The following is a 24,269-nucleotide window of genomic DNA, read 5'->3' as shown; positions in this document are numbered from 1 at the left end:
CGTGACATTTTCTCCCCCTAGATGGCGGAAGCTACAATTACGTATCTTATGTATACACCTGTTGCCATTCACACAATGAAATAAAAGTATCACATTTAACAACGGAAGCCAAGATTTAGTTCATTTCTATCACGCATTTTGAGTTCTTTTCAAGTGACAATTTTAACTGACAGACTACAAACAAATCCCTGACAGGACACATGAGGGAAGGATCTCATATAGATTGGCAGTGTTGTTAATATTGGTGTTTTTTTTTCCAGAAGTGATTAATCTAATTACTTTTCCCATCTTTGCAACACTGTTATTGAGGATCTGAAGGGGCGCGTCAGTGTGTTACTACAATTTGGTTGAATGACGCGCAGGTTGTCTGATTTTGTCACACATCTGCCTGCCGTGGAAAGTGCAGAGCTGGAGGGGGGAAGAGTGATGGGGTGGTGACGTAGTTGCAAACGCGATGATTTTTGGCTAGTTGGCTCGGAGCGTTAGCATAGCGTTCGCGTTAGCATTAGCATTTAGCGTGGCAAGCCTCATCTTAAAATCTCGGGCAACGTTTTTTTTTTTTTACATACAGTTTGTGGCGTCCAGAATTTTTTTATTGAAAGTACTGTTTTCCTGCTGAGTGTTCATTATCATCACCAAGTTGTCATTGTACTTGTAGACACTATAATATAATATAATATAATATAATATAATATAATATAATATAATATAATATAATATAATATAATATAATTAGGGCTGTCAAACGATTAAAAATTTTAATCGAGTTAATTATGATTAATTAATTTTTAAGCCGTAATTAATCGCAATTCAAACCATCTATAAAATATGCCATATTTTTCTGTAAATTATTGTTGGAATGGAACAATAAGACACAAGACGGATATACAGTATACATTCAACATATGGTACATAAGTACTGTATTTGTTTATTATAACAATAAATCAACAAGATGGCATTAACATTATTAACATTCTGTTAAAGCGATCCATAGATAGAAAGACTTGTAGTTCTTAAACGATAAATGTTAGTACACGTTATAGAAATTTTATATTAAAACCCTTCTTAATGTTTTCGTTTTGATGAAATTTGTAAAATTTTCAATCAAAAAATAAACTAGTAGCTTGCCATTGTTGATGTCAATAATTACACAATGCTCATGTGGTGCTGAAACCCATAAAATCAGTCGCACCCAAGCGCAGAACAGAGGGCGACAAAACACCAAAAAACACAAGTAACAAGTGGACATGACACTGTGCTGTCATTTTAATCTGTTTGAGCGGGGCATGTGCGTTAAATGCGTTAAATATTTTAACGTGATTAAGTTAACAAATTACCGCCCGTTAACGCGATAATTTTGACAGCCCTAATTATAATATAATATAATATAATATAATATAATATAATATAATATAATATAATATAATATAATATAATATAATATAATATAATATTTTTATTAATTACCGAAAAGAGTCATTTGCACTAAACTTTTCATGAATGACGTATCCATGAACCTTGTGTGACGTTTTTTAACCAAAACAACTAGAGCAAAGGCAGGAGATCCAGAGCCTCACCTGCATATTGAAAAACATATCTATCTATCTACAGTGTATTAGGGGTGTGACGATACACACAAGTCACGGTTCGGTACGTACCCCGGTATCATTGAAATTAAAAAAAAAAGTGTCAAAAGTGTGACCTACGTTTTTTTTTTTTTTTTTGGGGAATGAAAAAAATCAGTTGAATTCAACCAGTTAATATAAACAATCTTTTATGTGAAAGATGTAAAATGTATAATGTACTAACGTGTAGAACATGAAAAGTAATTTTTACTGAGTAACTAATTACTATGAGGTTACTGACTTACTGACTTACTAATTCAATTACTTTTTGGGAGAAGTAATTTGTAACTGTAACAAATTACTTTTTAAAAGTAAGATTAACAACACTGCGGATTGTTGAAGCCTTCATCAAAAAGTCATGTTTGATTGCGGAAGTAAGCTCCCAGTACGAACAACAAACGTGTAAAATTGCCTGTACAATGAACAAAGTTAACATGCCTATCATATAATCATTTCGAAAAGATATTCTTCGACTTGTTCGGCAAACTCCATTAAAGGCATGGGAAATCTTCAAATTAGTGTTCTACATTCAAATTCTTCAAACGAACCTTCATATTTATATGTATCAAACGACGACGTGAAAGATGAGGCATGAGAGAAATTCAGCTATTTTGGGGTAGTGTTGTCCTTTTTTTGATATCGTCATAAGTGTTTTTCTCCTGCAGCAGGCACTAACTTGTGTCATTCTCAATATCAGCTTTGTGATTGTTATCACGCTTCCCCCAGACCTCCCCCCGAAAATCACTGTACTCTCAACTAGTTTGGAGAGGCAGATTTTTGAATTAGATGTGTTCCTTTGATGGGATTAATGTTCTTAGTCCTCTCCCACGGCTTTCCACACACAGTCATGAGGAAGAGAAGGGGGTGGAGGGTCCTGCTGGGCTGAAGCTATGTAAGCTGCAACTACAAGAACCACTTCGTCGTCGCGTATGGCCGAGTGATATGAAAACTAGTGGAGATTAAGCTTGTTTACGTGAAGCATAGGCTATGTGACAAGGGTCTATTTTATGAATGTTCAATATGGGTACGACTTCTGACTTTTCTGTAACCTGGAGACTTCAAGAAAAATGACACACAATATACTTATTATCCTTATAACGTTACTTAAAGCGGATGTTAAGAATTTTTGACATTAGGCTTAATCTTCGAGTTAGCAGGGGTTCAATTAGTTATTGGAGTTGATTTCAACAAATTCCATGCAGTTTGCAAGTTATTTGTTAATTTTAGGGCGCTGGAGTGGCTAAGCTAGCGTGAGTCAATGGCACCGTCATAGCACGCCAGTAAAAATGACACATATCTACGAACAGATCCGACATAGTCAAATAAATTCAAAACACAGATCATTGTTCCAAAACACTATGCGGCCAGAACAATGTAACACCAAACTGAAATACAGTGCTGGCCAAAAGTATTGGCACCCTTGCAATTCTGTCAGATAATGCTCAATTTCTCCCAGAAAATGATTGCAATTACAAATGCTTTGGTAGTAATATCTTCATTTATTTTGCTTGCAATGAAAAAAACACAAAAGAGAATGAATTTTTGTTTTAAATCATTATCATTTTACACAAAACTCCCAAAATGGGCCGGACAAAAGTATTGGCACCCTCAGCCTAATACTTGGCATCACAACCTTTAGACAAAATAACTGCGAACAACCGCGTCCGGTATCTATCAATGAGATTCTTACAATGCTCTGCTGGAATTTTAGACCATTCTTCTTTGGCCAACTGCGCCAAGTCTCTGAGATTTGAAGGGTGCCTTCTCCAAACTGCCATTTTCAGATCTCTCCATAGGTGTTCTATGGGATTGAGATCTGGACTCACTGCTGGCCACTTTAGAATTCTCCAGTGCTTTCTCTCAAACACTTTTTCTAGTGCTTTTTGAAGTGTGTTTTGGGTCATTGTCCTGCTGGAAGACCCATGACCTCTGAGGCACACCCAGCTTTCTCACACTGGGCCCTACATTATGCTGCAAAATTTGTTGGTAGTTGTCAGACTTTATAATGCCATGCACATGGTCAAACAGTCCAGTGCCAGAGGCAGTTAAGCAACCCCAAAACATCAGGGAACCTCCGCCATGCTTGACTGTGAGGACCGTGTTCTTTTCTTTGAAGGCCTCTTTTTTTCTCTGTAAACTCTATGTTGATGCCTTTTCCCCAAAAACTATTTTTGTCTCATCTGACAAGAGAACATTCTTCCAAAATATTTTTGACATTCTCAAGTAAGTTTTGGCAAACTCCAACCTGGCTTTTTTATGTCTCTAGGTCAGAAGTGGGGTCTTCCTGGGTATCCTACCGTAGAGTCCCTTTTCATTCAGACACCAACAGATAGTACGGGTTGACACTGTTGTACCCTCGGACTGCAGGACAGCTTGAACTTGTTTGGATGTTAGTCAAGTTTTTTTTTTTTTTTTTTTACACCATCCGCACAATCGTTTGTTGAAATTTCTCATCAATTTTTCTTTTCTGTCCACATCTAGTAAGTTTAGCCACAGTGCCATGGGCTTTACACTTATTGATGACACTGCGCACGGTAGACACAGGAACATTCAGGTCTTTGGAGATGGACTTAAAGACTTGAGATTGCCCATGCTTCCACACAATTTTGCTTTTCAAGTCCTCAGACACTTCTTTGGTCTTCTTTCTTTTCTCCATGCTCAATGTGGTACACACAAGGACACAGTACAGAGGTTGAGTCAACCTTAATCCATTTTAACTGGCTGCAAGTGTGATTAAGGTATTGTCACTGCCTGTTATGTGCCACAGGTAAGTAATTGGTGCTGTTAATTACACAAATTAGAGAAGCTTCACAGGATTTTTCAAAGGGTGCAAATACTTTTGTGCGGCCCATTTTTGGAGATTTGTGTAAAACTGTGATTTATTTATTTTTTTCTATGTTCTTTTGTGGTTTTTCATTGCAAGCAAAATAAATGAAGATATTGCTACCAAAGCATTTGTAATTGCAATCATTTTCTGGGAGAAATTGTGCATTACCTGACAGAATTGCAGGCGTGCTAATACTTTTGGCCAGCACTGCAATAGCATACCGCACGCAGGCTATTTTTAGACCGTGATGTCGCATCGTAAAGCGGAAGTAGGACATACATATACCCTCGTATGCAAACCATTATATTTTGGCCTTCTTTCTGCGGTAATCTTTCAAAAAATGATATGCCGATTATTCCCTGCTACGATGGAACTTGTAGAAACGACTCTAGACATAACGACATATAAAGGATGTTTTCTTCATACTCTCCCGGAACCAAAAACTCGGAGGTAAAAATGTGAAGAATGGAGCTACTATCCTACTATGGTGAGGACGTCTAAAAGACCAGTTTAAAGCCAGCAAAGTGAAGCCGTTCACATTTCATATGCAGTAAACATTTTGTTTGGGCCAAGAGCAATGTTCCCTCTAAATTTTCATGTGTCTGAGCAAACACACAATCTCCCTGAGCACATTGCGGCCCATGGTGAGCAACATCAGATGTGTACCGTAATTTTTGGACTATAAGTCGCAACAGCCAAAAAATGCGCAATGAAAAGGTAAAAACATATATGTCGCACCGGCGTATAAGTTGCATTTTTGGGTGAAATTTATTTGGTATAATCCACCACCAAGAACAGACATGTCATTTTGAAAGGCAATTCAGAATAAAAATACAATAGAGAACAACAGGCTGAATAAGTGTATGGTATGATAACATTACATGACTCATAAACAATGAACTGAGAACATGCCTGGTATGTCAATGTAACATAGCTATTTAGAGTTATTCAGATAACTATAGCATAAAGAACATGCTAACTAGCAACAATGATGTAATAATGTGTGTGTAAATGATACAATAATGTGTGAATAAGTTCACATATAAGTCGCTCCAGAAAATAAGACGCACCCTCTGCCAAACTAAGAAAAAAATTGTGATTTATAGTCCGAAAAATACAGTACATAGTGGCCACACACCAGTATCACGCCTATTAGCATTTCTACTGCCCGTAAATTATCTAGTAGTAAGAGCATTTAATGATTAATATCCATAATTAAAATATCTTAATAAATGTCAGTGGAATACACACCAATCTGACTTAAATTGTACCTTATTTTTCACGTCTTAATATATAGGACTTGCATTTGGTGTACTGATATGTCAGTGCTCTCATCTACTATCAGTGTATGCCAGGGTGCATCTTTAACACTGCACATAGTCTCGTTCTCCACTATATCATTGATTGAGTTTACAAATGCAAAGGCATAGTTTTTACTTCGCCAGCTTTGTGGTATAATCCCATACTTTGCCATGTGATTGCGCATTTGCTGAACTGACACCATTGACGCATTCATTTCGATGGCAAGTAAAATATTGTCAATGAGAACTTCAACTTGCTCTGGGTCAGATTTTGTTTTGTGGGACAGCTCGTTTCTCTTCTGTCGGTCTTTTGCATTCTCCCGCAATAATGTACCAATACCCTGTCGCATCTTGAGTCTTTGTAATTTTCAACAGCTTTCAAATGACTTTTCTGCTGAATATGACGCTTGAGGTAGTCCAACTTCCATTCAATCCACATTTTTCCCTCTGAAAACTCACTTGGTACTTTGGCTTCAGTTTCACCGCTTGTTCGTCTATTTGCACACGCTCCGACAGCCACTCCTTCTTATATGAACCGCATTTCTTTTTTACTTTGGCTTGGTGAGTGAATATGTCGCTGACCGTTCGTTTCGCCATGATAAGGGGTTGGCCTTTACGTCTCTCAACTCCGCCGCACTCACGCACTGTTGTCAGCTTGCTAACCTACACCGCGCGTGTAGGCTGGGCAATACACAAGCAATGTCAATGCTATGATTGGCTGCGTAGCGGAAGTGAACCTTATCGTATCATTTGCTGGACACCTGTCACTCACCGAGTTACAACATACGTTTCTGTAGATTTTTTGTTGTTGTGCGCAGCATTGAATTTCTTGTGCGCAGAGTAGGTGCCAACAGTGCGCGATTGCGCACGCACGCAGCTTAGAGGTAACATTGGCCAAGAGGTAAGCCATTTTGATAGTTTGACTTATTTTTTTACCGTAGCGTTTTGCCGTGCTGCTCCTGTCTGACAATGAATGACCTGAAAAAAAAATTAAAGTGGTATCTGACTGCCACCGTTGTTACCTTTTCTGTTGTAAAGAAACAACTTCAGTAAAGGGGAAGTGTAAATAAATTAATAGCATTAAAATTTGTTATTAATGAAAAAATGAAGTGTTCGTTGGCTGTCAACGAGTAGCATTTGCGATCGCTACACAAAAACGGCAATGTCCCCCAAATGAACGGTCAGAGACGTAAGACAACCAGAGGATATAATATATAAAAAAGATGGGGCTTATAGTGGTAAAGAATAGATTGTTGAAACAGGAGAATGTCATTGTCAGTGGCGAAAGAAAAAGGTGTCGATAAAAAAGGTCGGCTCGTTTTTGTCCGTATTTTCTAGCCGTCGACACACAAGCCATCTCTTTAACTGAACATTTGTATGTTCTTCCACATCTTTACAAGTGAATTTGGCACCAGGGACATTATTTTCGGACAGAATTGGTAGGTTTAGCTCTGTAAACATCTGCTTCGTCACTATTCACATTCATTTATTTCATTCTGCAGGACTTTTTTTGGGCGGCGTATTACTAATAAAAATGTAAACTTGCATAATACATCAAGTGTGGGCTTCACAAAGCTGCATTTGGATCGTTTGTTACTAACGAAAGCAACATTTGGGTCGTATGTTACTAAGTGCAGTGACGTTGCAGACCGGCACGATACCAAATAATGGATAACTTCCTTTGAGCTGCTCGGCTCAGCACTAAATTCAACTTCTTACATTTTCATGCATTTCAATGGGACTCCAGCTGAGGGATGGAGTTGGCCTGGCAGCCCTTTGATATAGTTTGGGGAGAATTTCCCCAAGAGTGCGCTCGACACAATGTCGTGTCCCTGAGGTAATGGACTGGCGGAAAAGCTTTAACGTCTTGTGGCCACGCTTCATGTTTGACAGGGTCACATCAGTAGTTTAGTCCAAGTTTTCCTGCTGCATACTAAAAAGCAAAACAGGGAGTCCATCTAAACTGCAGTTGAAGCGCCAAAACATAGGAGAAGTCAGAATAGACTCAACTTGTCTGATGTACTTCAATTTATAATTTGGACTTTGGCCCGGCAACTAATTGAGTGAAACGAGCAAACATTTCTTTCGTCTTCGACATAAAAGGCCCGAATAATGGCAAAACGGCATGTTGCCCTGAAGACAGATTAGTTGTGTAGTTTTGATTGTGGCAATCCAAACAAGCGATATCGCAAAAACCTCATCTAAGAAACAGCAGGTGGCACCTTGTAAGGAGGTCATTTTGCTTTTCCCCAAAATTGGAGAAGAAATACACCCATTTACAACCAAATCTCAATAGAACCACATTTATTTGTGTCATATAAAACAGCAATTTGTCATAAATAAATACAAATGTACAATGGATGTAGTGTGTTGACGTTTTTTGGTTTCAGGTCGACTTTGCTGGTGGGGAAGGCAATCTGCAGAAGAGAGAACAACAAATTAAAATTTGCTTAATGTGACTGAGTAAATTTTGTTATCATTGAAAGGAATACAGTTTTCAAAGTTTTATACAGCGTGATTGTTGTACATATGGGAGTATTCCAGTGTTGCATGTGTGATTTTGGGGGCTTTCGTCGAGCAGCTTCCTGCAAGTGTTCTCCTTTTACATTGAACAGTTTTTCAGGATGGAAAGTGCATTGGCGACTGTGGCGCTCTTTGCCCGTATGCCCTGGGCATTGCAGTACCTTAAAGCAGAGGTCCCCATCTGCCGGGCCGCGGACCGGTACCGGTCCGTGGCGCATTTGCTACCGGGCCGCACAAAAATAATAATTTAATAACGACCGCATTCTGGCTGAATTAACCCTGTGCCCCTGCTTAACACACCAATAACCCTGTCTACTCTAGATATAATACTACGGGATAGATTAAAATGTCGTCATAGAAATCCATTGATTGGACTGCTAGCAGTACATCCTGTTTGTGTATATAATATATCTATGTGCGCTTGTCCTCGATAATAACGTATTGCTAGGCCGCGGGCGCCGCACATTTGCTCTCGGAAATAATTAGCCCCCACACGAGCGAAGATGACTGGAAAACAGACGTCTTTGGAGATACTTTTACGGCGAAAAGGGCACCTAACGAGCCTACAACCTTGAAGACCCACGAACTGCGAAGGAGTGGATTCGTGACCCGTTTGTGAATAAACAGAGTGATTCGAGCATGTCTGTGCAACAGGAAGATCAACTTGTAGAGATCGCAAATGACGACGACCTTATTAAACGTACATTTGAGACAACAACTCTACCGAGGTTCTGGATTAAAGTCATTCTGGAATATCCTGATATCGCTACAAGAGCATTGAAAACCTTGCTACAATTTCCAACATCGTGTCTTGTGAAGCGGGCTTCTTAATTAATGTTTAACGACAAGGCGAAGTCATTAATGGTGAGAGCGGTGTGAAGTTGTTGTGTGCAGCTTACATGGCAGGATGTATCTGAGGAGAACTTTTCCGCAAGTCCTTTCATGATCCAACGTAAGGTAATATTCCTTTCTTTCAAGAAAGTTTGTAGTGTTTACTTTCGAATCGTTGCATTTGCGCATTTTGCGGCTATGTTTAACGTTACGCGCATGCGCAGAACCGCATCGTTGCAATTTTTGATGGGTTGCAAAATTTGTCAGAACACCGGTCTGTGAAAAAAAAAAGACTCAAATAACACCGGTCCGTGGTGCAAAAAAGGTTGGGGACCCCTGCCTTAAAGGGAAAGGCAATACCAATTTCATGTGCATCCCAGTAGAGAGAATCTTTAATTAATTGAAAAAACACAGAATTTTCTCATGTATGTTAGAGGAGAAAACATAAACCAAAGACAGTATTTTCAGGAAGTGGCTGCCTGACATATTATCAGTACCGGTACCATTTTAACCAATCAGATGCGGGTAGCCCAGATTGCCTGGCCTTCTTCGTGATGTCATTAATTCTCATTATGCACATGTGCCTGAGTCAAGGGATGTCCCGATCACATATTTTTGCAACAGCGTCACCTGATTTTGAGAAGTCCCGATCCGATATGAAAAAAAGTCTTTTTTCCCCCCATGTTAAAGTACTGTGCTGTTTACAGTACTTCCTCCTCCGCTTTTCTAGGGAGTGATGTGGAGTATGACACGTATATGTTTGATTCTCTTGGCAATTCCATTGATTTCTGTATTACTTTGCTTAATTTTAGCCCTTAATTTTAAAAACAAAAAAATTAAAAACCTGATTCTTTTCACCAGACTCCGATCCTCTGAAAAATGGCGCTATAGTTGCAAAAATACTACAGATACAATGGTATGAAAAAGTATCTGAACTTTTTGGAATTTCTTACATTTCTGCATAAAATCACCATCAAATGTGATCTGATCTTTGTCAAAATCACACAGATGAAAATATGGTGTCTGCTTTAACTAAAACCACCCAAATATTTATAGGTTTTCATATTGTAGTGAGGATAGAATGCAAACAATGACAGAAGAGGGGAAACTAATTAAGTGAACCCTCTGCCTAAGGGGACTTAAAGAGCAATTGAAACCAACTTTTACCAAACATTTTAAGTCAGGTGTGTGCCCAATCACTGGTGAGTGGTTTTAAGCTACCCTGCCCACTATAAAACACACCCCTGGCAAGAAATGTCTTGATGAGAAGCATTGTCTGGTGTGCATCATGGCTTGGTCAAAAGAGCTGTCTGAAGACCTGTGATCAAGGATTGTTGATTTGTATAAAGCTGGGAAAGGATACAAAACCGTCTCTAAAAGTCTGGATGTTCATCAATCGTCAGTAAGAGAAGTTGTCTACAAATGGAGAGAGTTTGGCACTGTTGCTTCTCTCCTAAGGAGTGTCCGTCCATCAAAGATGACGCCAAGAGTTGACGCCAACACATAGAGGTCAAAAAGAACCCTAGAGTGTCTGCTAAAGACTTACAGAAATCACTGCTACAGTCCAATATCTCTGTGCACACATCAATTTGATGTAAACCAATGGCCAAGAATGGTGCTCATGGGAGGACTCCACGGAGGAAGCCACTGTTGTCTAAAAAAAAACATTGTTGCCCGTTTAATGTTCGCAAAAAGGCACATAGACACTCCACAGAAGTTTGGGCAAAATATTTTGTGGACTGATGAAACCAAAGTTGAATTGTTTGAGAGTAACACACAACGCCATGTGTGGAGGAAAAATGGAACAGCTCACCAACATCAACACCTCATCCCCACCGTGAAGCATGGTGGGGGGAGCATTATGATTTGGGGCTGTTTTGCTACCTCAGGGCCTGGACAACTTGCAATCATTACTGGAAGAATGAATTCAAAAGCTTATCAGGATCTTTTACAGGAAAACCTGATGGCGTCTGTCAGACAGTTGAATCTAAAAAGAGGATGGATGCTGCAACAAGACAGTGATCCTGAACACAGAAGTAAATCAACTTCAGAATGGTTTCAGAAGAACAAAATACAGGTTCTGGAGTGGCCAAGTCAAAGTCCAGACTTGAACCACATTTAGATGCTGTGGCATGACCTAAAGACAGACATTCATGCTAGACATCCCAGGAATCTGACTGAACTACAGCAGTTTTGTGGAGAATAATGGGCCAAGATTAGTCCTGATCGATGTGCCAGACTGATCTGCAGCTACAGGAAGCGTCTGGTTGAAGTTATTGCTGCCAAAGGGGGGGGTCACAAAATATTAAATGTGAATGTTCACTTACAGTTGTGGTCAAAAGTTTACATACACTTGTGAAGAACATAATGTCATGGCTCTCTTGAGTTTCCAGTTATTTCTACAACTTTGATTTTTCTCCGATAGAGTGATTGGAACAGATACTTCTTTGTCACAAAAAACATTCATGAAGTTTGGTTCTTTTATGACTTTATTATGGGTGAACAGAAAAAGTGATCAAATCTGCTGGGTCAAAAATATACATACAGCAACACGAATTAGCAATTTCTTGTGAGTGATTATTGACTTGAACAATCATTGACTTGAACAAGTCAGGAAAGTCACATGGAGCCATTTCAAAGCAGCTGCAGGTCCCAAGAGCAACAGTGCAAACAATTGTTTGTAAGTATAAAGTGCATGGCAATGTTTTGTCACTGCCACGATCAGGAAGAAAACACAAGCTATCACCTGCTGCTGAGAGAAAATTGCTCAGGAGAGTGAAGATTCAACCGAGAATCACCAAAAAGCAGATCTGCCAAGAATTAGAAGCTGTTGGAACACAGGTGTCAGCAGGGGCGGACTGGTAATCTGTGGGTTCTGGAGGATCACAGAACGGCCGGTGCCCTGGACGGCCGGCGGCCGCCATTCATTATACATCACTGTTTTTGTCCCCCCTAGCCTCTGATTATCTACAGTTTGCATCCAATCCGACAGGTGGCAGCAATGCGCCTGGCTGTTCATCGCCAGTCCGATAGAAGAACGAAAGAAGCACAAAGTTGCCTTCATTGGTTCCTTGTGGAAGCAAAATGGCGACGAGCGTTAATGCCCAATATGGATGGTGGTGGCAAAAAAAGAAAAGAGAAGGGTGGCGCGGAGAAGGTTAGGGAAGAAAAAAATTAAAGAAACTGGAGAGCGAAGCATTAAAATGTCATAAGTTGACAAATATTTTCGCAAGCAGCAGTCTGGCTGCAACGGCCACGTTGGGTAACAGCAGCACAGCCCCGGCGATGGTGAGAGGGGGCAGCCGCTCTGACGTGCAGCCGGTGCAGGGAGAGAGAAAAATAGAGGGAGGAGGTAATGATAAGCTGGTGGAAGTTCGAGAGGGAAGTTCCCCAGACAAGCGCAGAGCAAGTAAAAAGGGATGAAGAGGGTCACTTGCTCGGTATACTGGCAATTATTATCCACAAGGTAGGTACATTTTAAATGAAATAAATGACAATTAAAGGGTTAGTGCCAGCGAGTCGATGTACCCATTTGCAATCGTGTCAAGTTATAATATGCTAGTCCTACTATCACTCTCCTAAGAAAAATATTATAGCTGTAAAACAATGTATGCACACGCAGCAGCAATATTAATTCAGAAGAAATATAACAAAATTTTAATAAAATGAATGGTTTTACTTTAAAGTTTAGGTAGTTAAATTGATAAATATTTTTAATCATTTATATATCGTTTTGTTTTCTGGTTAATACTTTCCAATGAAGGTTATGTATACAGGATTTGTCTTGAAATGTTTATTGTATTTTCATTGAAATTTATTATTTGTATGGCAAGATTAATTATGGCAGGGGTCTCCAAACCGGTCCTCAAGGGCCACTGCGGGGCCTGGTTTTTCTTTCAACCGATCGAGTACCGACAGTTTAACCAATGAAGTTTCTGCTAAAACAAGCAGCACCTGACTGCAATCAACTGATTACACTTGTAAGACACCAGATTGGTGCAGAGGTGTTGTCTTGTTTTGTTGGAATGAAATCCTGTGCCCGCTGCGGCTCTATGTGGAATAATTTGGAGACCACTGAATTATGGCATATGATGGCACTAAATGCGTTAGTAGACAGCCGCCATCTTAAAGCAGTAGACTTTTTAGGACGGCTCTGTTGTAGAGAACCTTCCTAGCGAACCTAAGTAACTTTTTATCTAAAATACTTCTAAATCGGCAAAATCTTGACTTGAATCTATCTTTAAATGATGAAACAGTTTTAAAACTTTCATATGTCGAAAGTCGAGAGAAGGGAAGAAATGCAATAATGGGAGCAATTTTAACAACTTTTAACAGTTGATCCAGGGTAAAGGGTAAATTAGGGTAAAGAATTGGGCTCGGGCCAATTGTACCAAAAACCTTCACGTTTTTTTTTTTTTTTTTTTTGAGGGGGAAAAAAAAAAAAAGTAATTATCACCAATTACTTTGCCAAGTAACTAATTACTCTTACATTCAGGTAATTGAGTTACTAACGCAATTACTTTTTGGGAGAAGTAATTTGTAACTATAATTAATTACTTTTTTCAGTAAGATTAACAACACTGGGCATAAACAATGAAATCGTTTTATAGACAGAGATATATAGAGATATATTATAATCAATTGGATACATGAATGAATGAATGAATGAATGAATTTATTGTCATCATCATCATAATCATTGACAGTTTCAGAATGTGGAATTTGCCCGAATACATAAAACTTGCTTTGAAAAATACATTTTCATTTGTTTATTCAGGTCTATCATAGAGCTAGTACAGAAAATGAACCCAACTCCAGTTCAGCCTTGCAGTACTTTGAGCGCCCCAAGTCAGACAGTGACAGTCTAGACATATTGTCTTCATTTTCTCTTAAAGTGCAAGAAATTGATGCATTTTACAATAAAATGTAAAAAAAATAAAAATAAAAAAAAATTCTCCCCGAGGGTTGGGCGGTATGCCCCCGGACACCCCTAGGGGGTCTGTTTCCCTTCGTATAGCGTTTCTTGTGGGCTGGGCTGAGTCAAAGTCCAGGGCTGCTTTTTAGTCCCAGTCCGCCCCTGGGTGTCAGTGTCCACAGTCAAGCGTGTTTTGCATCTCCATGGACTGAGAGGCCTTTGCTCCAAAAGCGGCACCTTAAGGCTCGACTGAAGTTTGCTGCTGATCACATGGACAAAGACAAGACCTTCTGGAGGAAAGTTCTGTGGTCAGACGAAACAAAAATCGAGCTGTTTGGCCACAATGCCCAGCAATATGTTTGGAGGAGAAAAGGTGAGGCTTTTAACCCCAAGTACACCATGCCTACCGTCAAGCACAGTGGTGGTAGTATTATGCTGTGGGGCTGTTTTGCTGCCAATGGAACTGGTGCTTTACAGAGAGTAAATGGGATAATGAAGAAGGAGGATTACCTTCAAATTCTTCAAGATAACCTAACGTCATCAGTTGGGTGTTCCAACAGGACAATGACCCCAAACACACATCAAAAGTGGTGATGGAATGACCAAATCAGGCTAGATTTAAGGTTTTCGAATGGCCTTCCCAAAGTCCTGACTTGAACTTGCGGACAATGCTGAAGAAACAAGTCCATGTCAGAAAGCCATCAAATTTAACTGAACTGCACCAATTCTGTCAAGAGGAGTGGTCAAAGATTCAACCAGAAGCTTGCCAGAAGCTTGTGGATGGCTACCAAAAGCGCATAATTGAAGTAAAAATGGCCAAGGGACATGTTACCAAATATTAGCGCTGCTGTATGTATATTTTTTACCCAGCAGATTTGATCACTTTTTTCTGTTCACCCATAATAAAGTCATAAAAGAACCAAACTTCATGAATGTTTTTTGTGACAAAGAAGTATCTGTTCCAATCACTCTATCAGAGAAAAATCAGAGTTGTAGAAATAACTGGAAACTCAAGAGAGCCATGACATTATGTTCTTCACAAGTGTATGTAAACTTTTGACCACAACTGTACTTATTCTTCGCCCTTCTGTCATTGTTTCCATACTATCCTCATTAAAATATGAAAACCTATAAATGTTTGGGTGGTTTTAGTTAAAGCAGACACTGTTATTTCATCGGTGGGATTTTGACAAAGGTCAGATCACATTTGATGAAGATTTTAAGCAGAAATGTGAGAAATTCCAAAAGGTTCAGATACATTTAATACAACTGTAGTCCCCGGGTTATGACCTATCATCATTTTGACTTTACATTCCCGGAATGTTGTCCGCCATTTTGTCTCCAGTCATTTTTATTTTATTTTTTAAATAATGTTGGCTTTTGCTTTTTGATGCATGCTTTTATTTTTGCGCAGGAAGCATAAAGCAGGCAGTAGTTCCACACACGAGTAAGCGCATGTACACACGAAGAACGTATTCACGCACACGAAGAAGAGTGTACAAGCACACACGAGGAAGAGCGCATTGGCTCCCACGAAGAAGTCGTGCAGCCGAGTGAGAGAGAGAGAGGGGATGGATTAGAATCAACGTGAAGAACACTAGGTTTGACAATGACTGACTAAGAACAGACAGCACATGGGGAACTTAAATACAGACATGGGGTACCAAGACAATGAGAGGTGGTTGAGATGAGAGGCAGCGGATTGGTTAAGACATAAGGATCATGCAACAACAGGTGAAATCAATGGGAAATCACATGGACAAGAAACACCAGAGCACAAACTGAACAGAGCTTAACTCAAGCCATGACAACATCGTTATTTCGGAGCTTAGTTCGCTGTCTAGATTGGACGTAGCTCCAACATCCCGGCGAGGACAGTACAGTGTGGTATAATACATGTTTTTGGATAGTTATTTTGAGATTTAGGGGTACTTTGAGGGTTCATTTCAACATACGCAGAAATTTGGGTTACGTCGTCAGCGTAGGAACAGAACTCGTTCGTAACTTTGGGATTACGTGTACTTTAATACTAGGTGTTGTTTTTCCTTTTATTTGCCTATCTTTTTTTAATTAACTTGTATCATTTCCCTGATCATAATTCAAAGTTTGGCATGCAAAAGAAAACAAAACAAAGATGATTTTAAAAAGGTTAATTTTTTTCCCAGGAAACACTGAAGGGGCATGAAGGAACAAGACATTTCTGTGGGTCCTGAAGTGCAAATATAATTAATAATACTAAATATTTTTGCTTTGATGGTGATGAAGGCTCATATCCTAACCTTTTGCCTGCTATTGGAAAAGTATGGAAACTGGAAAAACCATAAGCAACATAATAAAACCACAGAATAGCAACGGTTCATTGCTATGACTGGGTGAAAGACGTCGAATCCGTACGAATTGTGGGGGTGACTAGAATCATGATCACATTCGGTGCCAGCCCCCCTCCAAGTTCATAAGGATTGGATGTCTATCACCATCAATCGCCCCTTTCACAAAAATATCTCCGTAAATTCCCATTTAATGTGACGCAGGATTTACTCATGTCATTGCTTTCACACACGTAGAGTTATCCTGGGAAAGTGTATTTTTGTTTGTATTTATTAAACCCTTGAACGCTTCCCTCCACTGTTTTATGATTTGCGGTACAACCTTGTTTAACATCGGCAACAAAATAAACCACACATTTCCAAAGATGGACGATGGACTCTCTTCCTCAGCTCTACGATCCAGTAGCAATTTAAGTTTCGTTATGTTTTAAGTTTAATTTTGCTATTTCCAGCTTGCTATGTTGATAATTGCGATGTTTGTTTACTGCTTTTCGTCTTACTGCGAAGAAAGAGGAGGTGACAATCGGCCCGCTATGATATTTACGTCACCAGCCATCGTGCTGTGACCTGGCAATTTATGCTTGCTTTCACATACGCCTCGTGCCGGAACTTTCCCGGACATTTAAATAAGACGCGACCCGTGAAATGTCCAAATATTCTACGTGTCAGTTGACCCGGGAAATTGCTTTCACATACAAGGGCTGCCCGTTCAAATCCCGGGATTTTAACGGTGTTTCGGTGTATGTGAAAGCGGCTAATGACAGCTTGGTTCACTTGAATCTCAAGGCACCACTGTAAGTTGCATGAAATTGTTGAAATTCAAGTGTATGAATAGCATGACTTAAAACCTGGTTGAGATGGGAATTATGACTTGATATACCACGTAGGAACGAACCACAAATGAAAAAAAGATGAATAAATCTTTCTCTAAATGGACTGCAGGTTGCACTGTACTACAAAGTTGCATATGGCGGAAAACACAGACAAGACTGAAAAAAACTGTTGTGTTTGATAGAACAATTTGTCTATATGCTGCCATAGCAGTTTCATGGCGCATTAAGCTCCCGAACTACCGTATTGGCCCCAATATAAGACGGTGTATTTGCATTGAAATAACACTGAAAAAGAGGGGGTCGTCTTATATTCGCGGTCTAGACATTATACCCATTCACAACGCTAGATGGCGCCAGATATCATTGGAGCAATGTTCTGTCATGACAGATCTCAGCTACTCTCCCGTTCACGACGCTAGATGGCACCAGATATCATTGAAGCGATGTTCTGTCATGACAGATCTCAGCTACTCTTTTTAGTTTAACCAGTTTGCATTATTTTATTGCAATGTTTTTCCTTATTCAGAATTTTTTCAAGACTGCAGTTACAGTTGGACTTTACGTTGAGTGTTAATGCAGTTATTGCAATTTTGTTGTTTGGTTTATTTACATTTCAAAAACCAGAAGCCATTCATTTACGAATGTGACAGCACTTTAGTTTACATATTTAAATGTTCAGTTATTCTGTCAAATATATTATTATCATTTGTTTCGGATGTACTGTAATTGTTTTTCGTATAAAAATTAATGTGGTGTTCAAAATGTCTTTTTCAAACTTGAGTCTTGAAAAAGAGGGGGTCGTCTTATATTCGGGCCAATACGGTATTTTTAATTCGTCTGTTTTACCCTGGAACCCTTGTTCAGACGTTGCGCAACGGCTTTTGTTTCAACCCAGCCGTAAAACGCAGGTAAGTAATTAATATTTATTATTCAAAATGTCTGTCATTTTTAGCTCAGAATCATTAATTGATGTCTAATGTTTCATTAAAGATTTTTTAAAAAGCTTTTATATAAATTAGGTCACAATGAAAAAATCGGCGTCTGTAAAAAAGTCACGGATATCTACCTCATAACTATCGCTTAATTGTATGTTGTTGTTTTTTTACTGTCGCATTTTTCTCCGATATGTTAGATGATAAATAATTATGGCTGTCAAACGATTAAAATTTTTAATCGAGTTAATCACAGCTTAAAAATTAATTCATCGTAATTAATCGCAATTCAAACGTCAATAAAATATGCCATATTTTTCTATAAATTATTATTGGAACGGAAAGATAAGACAAGACGGATATATACATTCAACATACTGTACATAAGTACTGTATTTGTTTATCATAACAATAAATCAACAAGATGGCATTAACATTAACATTCTGTTAAAGCGATCCATGGATAGAAAGACTTGTTGTTCTTAAAAGATAAATGTTAGTACAAGTTATAGAAATGTTATATTACAACCCATCTTAACGTTTTTGTTTTAATAAAATTTGTAAAAAAATTTTGATAAAAAAAATAAACTAGGTGCTCGCCATTGTTGATATCAATAATTACACAGTGCTCATTGTGCTGAAACCCATAAAATCAGTCGCACATAAGCGGCAGAAGAGGGCGACAAAACACTAAAAAAACACAAGTAACAAGTGGACATGACACTCTGGTGTCATTTTAATCTGTTTGAGCGGGCCATGTGCGTTAATTGCGTCAAATATTTTAACGTGATTAATTAAAAAATTAATTACCGCCAGTTAATGCGATAATTCTGACAGCCCTACAGTATAAGGGTAAATATATGAAAAAGACAATCTTGACCACTTCTTGGTGTCAGCAATTTCTGCATCGCGACCCTTGTTATATTACCATGTTTCACCCATAAAATCCCCCAAAAATCCAGCTGTGGCCATTCACAGCTGTGTCTTGACACTCAGTGATACATGCTACATGGAGATTTTGGATTGAAACAAGGTAAGTACGCAATAAACTCTCGTTAAAGTCATGGCGTCTGTAATTCAACTTTTTCATGCTCACACCACCAGATAGGGTTTCGCTGTAATTTTTTTTTTTTTTTTAAATGCCCTCCTGTTCAAAATTTTTCTTCCCCCAGAAAATTGAGGTTTTAAGCTTTCCAATGATGTATCTCACATGCATATCGGACAATTTTGAAAGTTAGCCAAATTGGGGGTCTCAGAGAGGAACTTCAAGTCACTTGAGTGTTTTCCGCCACATACAGATGCTGTTTTGTACAAATGTGCTTTTTAAGAGTTGCAACATTTTTGACAGCTTCAAACAAAACCTTAACATTCTGTATTATCTGCTATGAAATACAGAGAGATGTAACTTTTTTTCTTCTTCGACAAGACATATGGGAATTTAGGGGTGAGAACATGGGGTGGATGGAGGGTGGGTGGCTGGTATCCTGTGTGAGAGAAGAGAGTGATGGCGGTAGGGGGGAGGGCAGGAGAGGCGCTGGAGGCTACGGGGTACTTGAAGCGCTATAATGGTGTCTCGTACGAGAAAACATCTGTGAATTTCCTCAGTGATCGACAACAAAGTGGAACTCGGAGCAGTCACTCAGCGGACCTTTGAAGTCGCAGCCTGACAGAAAGCTGCCATTGTTCACAACCCCAGACGCACTGAAACTCTGACTTTGCTCTCCCTAATTTTCCCCGCAATATGATACAAGTCCAGCCCTACTCGGCCCTCTTCTGAGCTTATGAAGTGGGAGATCTGTGCATATTCACTAGCAAAGAGCATAAGCCCTGGCAATGTGTGGCTTGGCCTGGGGGTCGCATGAGGCGGGACGGGTCATTATTCCTCCTGGTGGCCCACCCTGGATGTGATAATCTGACACTAAACAGGGGAATTCTCCTCCTGCACCATGTTGACGAGTTACAGTGTGCACTTGAAGCAAAATTTAAAAAAATGCAGCAACACGATGAGGGCATTCTTGAATTAATGAATGAATGAATTTTTTTTTTTTTCATCATCATTGGTATCATTGACAATCATTGACAATTACAAAATGTGATATGATTTGCCCGAAGGAACCGAAGAAGAAGACAAAAGCGGACGGGAGGAAGCATATGCTTATCAGTTTCCCGTCCCCCATACAACTAAAGACGTACATTCAGACATGGTACATACATCAGATGGCCACAAAGCTGTACAATAACACAATCAACAATCTGGGTTTAGTAACTCAGCGTCCAGTCAAGCAGCTCGATTAATTTCAGGGTGACAAGGTTATGGCTTTGTCATGTCCCTGACATTTTTGCATCTGTTTGCTGTGGGAACATTTTGTTGTGGCTATGTGTGTGGCAAAAGTGATTATGTGTTATCACAGCTGGTGTGAGTAGCGACTCAAAATGCTTTTCTTATAAGTCTCTTAAAAGGATACATCGCTAAGGTGTACATGGTGGCAACAATTGGCGCACACAAAGACCACTGTGAAGTTGTGATCCAGAAGTGTAGTTTCAGATGTCATTATATATTTTCAAGTGAGGTCAGCTGATCAAGACTCGTAATAGCTTTAATCTTCATATCTTGCATCTTGACAAGGATCCTGCAATCCAAGACCCAGGTAATGGCTAATTTCCCAGCTTTCTTGAGTTGACGTGCTTTTCTTGCAATTTCGGCATTTCGGCGAGTCATGTTCATCAAACATCTTCGACCCTTTCAGGTGGCGGCGCTGGTTAAGCAGGGCAGTCTTGGTCTTGTGGTCTGCCAGCTTCATGAGCACCGTCGCCGGTCCTCTCCCCCCAGATGGGAGCAGAAAGCAGCGACGGATGTCCAGCGGTTCCATGTTTATTCCATACTCTTTCAGTTTAGCAATTGCCAGTTGCGCCACTGTGTCACCTGGGCTAGGCGTCAGTTGTAATCCAGTTTTGAATCAAGCCAGTCAAGGAGACCTCCAACTTCTGTATGGAGGATTTTATGTCATCCAAGTCTCCAGGTTTCAAATTCTTTGGAGCCATACTGGGAGTCGAGCTCGCTGGCCCTGAGCGCTTATCGGTTAAGATAAGAGAGTGCTTCAGGAGCTCAGAGAGTGCGTCTGTACACGGTGAAGGCTGGAGCAAGAATCTTCTTGCCAGTACTGTTGGAGTCTACCTTATTATAGAGCAGGGGTCGGGAACCTATGGCTTGCGAGCCAGATCTGTCACTTTTGACAGCTGCATCTGGCTCGCAGACAAATCTTTAATCATTAAAAAAAAAAAAAAAAAAGTTTGTTTATACTCCTTTGGGCATTACGCAAACCGGCGACGGGCACCGGCAACTAGAAAGCCGGTTCACAACAATTCTAGTGGGAAAGTGGCAAACATACATGTCGTTGTGTCTATCTATTTATCTGTCTATCAAACACATTGGCAACGCAGGTGAAGCAGAGTCACTGTTCAAGTGAGGTTGCCCTATTTTGCTCTCGAAAACAGCGGCCGATGTACGCATGTGCATGAAGTAAACTTCCCTTGTTTTTGTTTTGTTTTCCGCATTTGTCAGCTAATATTAGAACCATTTTGAGAGGATGGCAAAAAGAAAAAAAGACGAGGAGTATCGTACTTTTCAGCAGGAATGGACACAGGAATTTGCCTTTGTGGAGAGAGCAGGTTCTGCAGTGTGTCTAATATGCAATGATATAAAATTGCATCAATGAAAAGGTCAAATATAAAGCAGCACTTCGACCCGCCATACTACATTTGCATCAAAATATCCTGCGGGGGACAACAGGAAGAAAGCATGTCAAGAGCTACCATCAAGCATGCAAGCTAGTCAGCACCAACTCCGTGTTTGGACCCAACAAGGTGACTGGAATTCGGCTAGCTTTGCTGGCGCTTTAGCAATTGTGAGAATCAGAATGGAGAGTATGCCAAAGCATTCACGCTTGATGTTGCCAATGAACTTTTTGACGACTTTTCGGATAAAGACAAGATAATTAAACGGATAAAAGACATGCCTCTATCGGCAAGAACTATTCACAATCGTACCATCATGATGTCAAATCAAATTGAAGCAATGCAAGCAAAGGACATAAATGCGGCTCAATTTTTCTCTCTCGCTTTGGATGAATCAACAGGAGTAAGCAATTTATCCCAGTTCAGCATGATTGCAAGGCTTTGACTCTGAAAGACACAACAAGAGGGGAGGATTTATTCAAGTCCTTCACTGAGTTCACTAAAGAAAAAAAAATCTACCGATGGATAAACTTTTTTCGGTGTGCACTGATGGTGCTCCGTGCATGGCGGGGCAAAACAGGATGCGTGGCACTTCGTGAACATGAAAAGAGATGCATCCTAAGTTTCTCAACACCTGCATGAAGATTAACCCCACCAAGTATCAATCAGACTACAAAGCCATCAGCAAAACCATGCAGCACCAGAAGTCACATTAATGGTAAAAAATACGCATCATTGAATAGCAACATTAAACAATGTTTAAGAATTCAGAGACTTATTGTACTTTAAAAGTGTTGAAATTACATAAAGTGCACACATTACTTGTATTTTTCAGTTTTAAACATATTGTATGGCTCTCACAGAATGAAACATTTAAAAATATGTGGTGTTCATGGCTCTCTCAGCCAAAAAGGTTCCTGACCCCTGATAGAGTTAATTTTTTCCCATTACCAGTTAATACAAATCATCGCCATTTCTGCGCTTGGCCACCAGGAGGCAGTATTACATAGTCACACATACGCAAACAACACCACATATTTTTGACTGAGGATAAAGAATATATCCGGTCTGTATTGGAATAAACCGGAGAGTATTGGAAGAAGTAAGAATTGCTCACAAGTAGCTGAACTACTGTCTGTTGTAGAGTAAGAAAGATTCATTTCACTGGCTGCATACCTCAAATTTTTGCTTGCCTGCAATAAATCAGCCTAATGACAACTCATCTCCAGAAACTTGTATGTCAGGTTGCTCCTATGGAAGGGTCATGGCACCAAATCAGTTGAAATAAAAATACATAAAAAAAATAAAATAAAATAACAAGGAAACAAAATCTTTGATTTGACAGTTGTGATTAGAGTTTGTCCACGACTTAGTCTTGGTTTTTTCGTATTGGCCTACTATGAATTTGAGTATGATGTCCCAGCCTTCAGCCTTTAGAATATTTTTCTTTCAATGTATCCGCCTCATTTCAAGGCACTAAAGTTATTTTCCAATATTTTGAACCATTTCACGCATAACACTGGTCAAAATGGGAGTGAAGTGTGTTATTTGTGTGTTTCTTTTATATTTTTCATTTAATTGCAATTGAGCTTTCAAGTGAAATTACTCTGCAGGTGTGATGTCACAGTGCACCTTATTATGCAAGTGCCTTCAAACTATGTTCTTCCTCTAAGCCCATTGATATTGGAAAAGATGTCAGTAGTTGACCACTTCCTGGTTCTTAACTGAGCCGCACCAAGAATGCAATATATAAATAATGCGGTATTTTAATCTATACATGTGCATTGGCTGTTGTTTAGTACAATACACCACTGTTGTCCACTGTCTAGCCACCCGAGAGGCACTTTGCTTGGCTTGCTGGCCTGGTTCTCTATCGACATTATTTTTTTTTTCCTGCGCACCACCTCCGGACGTCTATAACCTAGTATGAGTAAATGTTAAATTTAAGTAGAAACAATATCTACGCATTTTGGAACCAGGAAGTCATGGCAAGACTTTCCCCCCTGACTGGACTTGCTGAAGTGGTGAAATCGTATAGAGTGAATATTTTATTTTTGTTTAGTTGTGAAATAGTGATGCTTGGTGTCATTCAAGAACGATTGTAGTCCGTATCAAGTCACTAGACGCGTTACCAAAGCTCACAAGCTTCCAACCAACACACAGACTCAACTTTTACAGAAACCCAAGCCAAGAGGACCAAACAAATATCTTGAAAAATGACATTCTTGGTACTTTCAACTCAAATTGTCATGCAAATCAGGTAAAATGGAAATGAAAAAGAATGTAATAAAACATTCATGCCACCTTAGGACAAAATTAATATTACGTTGGTCGATCGTTCAGTTTGAGATCTGTTGGGATTCAGTTCAAGAGCACAAGAAAAACATATTGTAGCATCTACAAGGACAACTTCAGCTTC

The 24,269-nt window shown here is 39.5% G+C and overlaps 1 protein-coding gene across 2 annotated transcripts in view; it reads right to left on the bottom strand.

Moving 5' to 3' along the window:
* The window catches only part of myo3b (myosin IIIB), a 266,663-nt gene that overhangs the window by 35,762 nt on the left and 206,632 nt on the right, over nucleotides 1-24,269 (bottom strand). The window contains exon 38 of one of the 2 annotated variants that reach the window (XM_057851973.1): nucleotides 8,043-8,171. The exons of the other annotated variant lie outside the window; for it this stretch is intronic. The gene's annotated coding sequence lies outside the window, so the exon portion shown is untranslated. Of the gene's footprint in view, nucleotides 1-8,042; nucleotides 8,172-24,269 lie in introns of those variants that run through there. 2 annotated transcript variants of the gene reach the window in all.

Source organism: Corythoichthys intestinalis, chromosome 12, assembly GCF_030265065.1.
Source record: "Corythoichthys intestinalis isolate RoL2023-P3 chromosome 12, ASM3026506v1, whole genome shotgun sequence".
Classification (NCBI taxonomy): domain Eukaryota; kingdom Metazoa; phylum Chordata; class Actinopteri; order Syngnathiformes; family Syngnathidae; genus Corythoichthys; species Corythoichthys intestinalis.
This window is presented reverse-complemented; position numbering and strand designations above follow the sequence as displayed.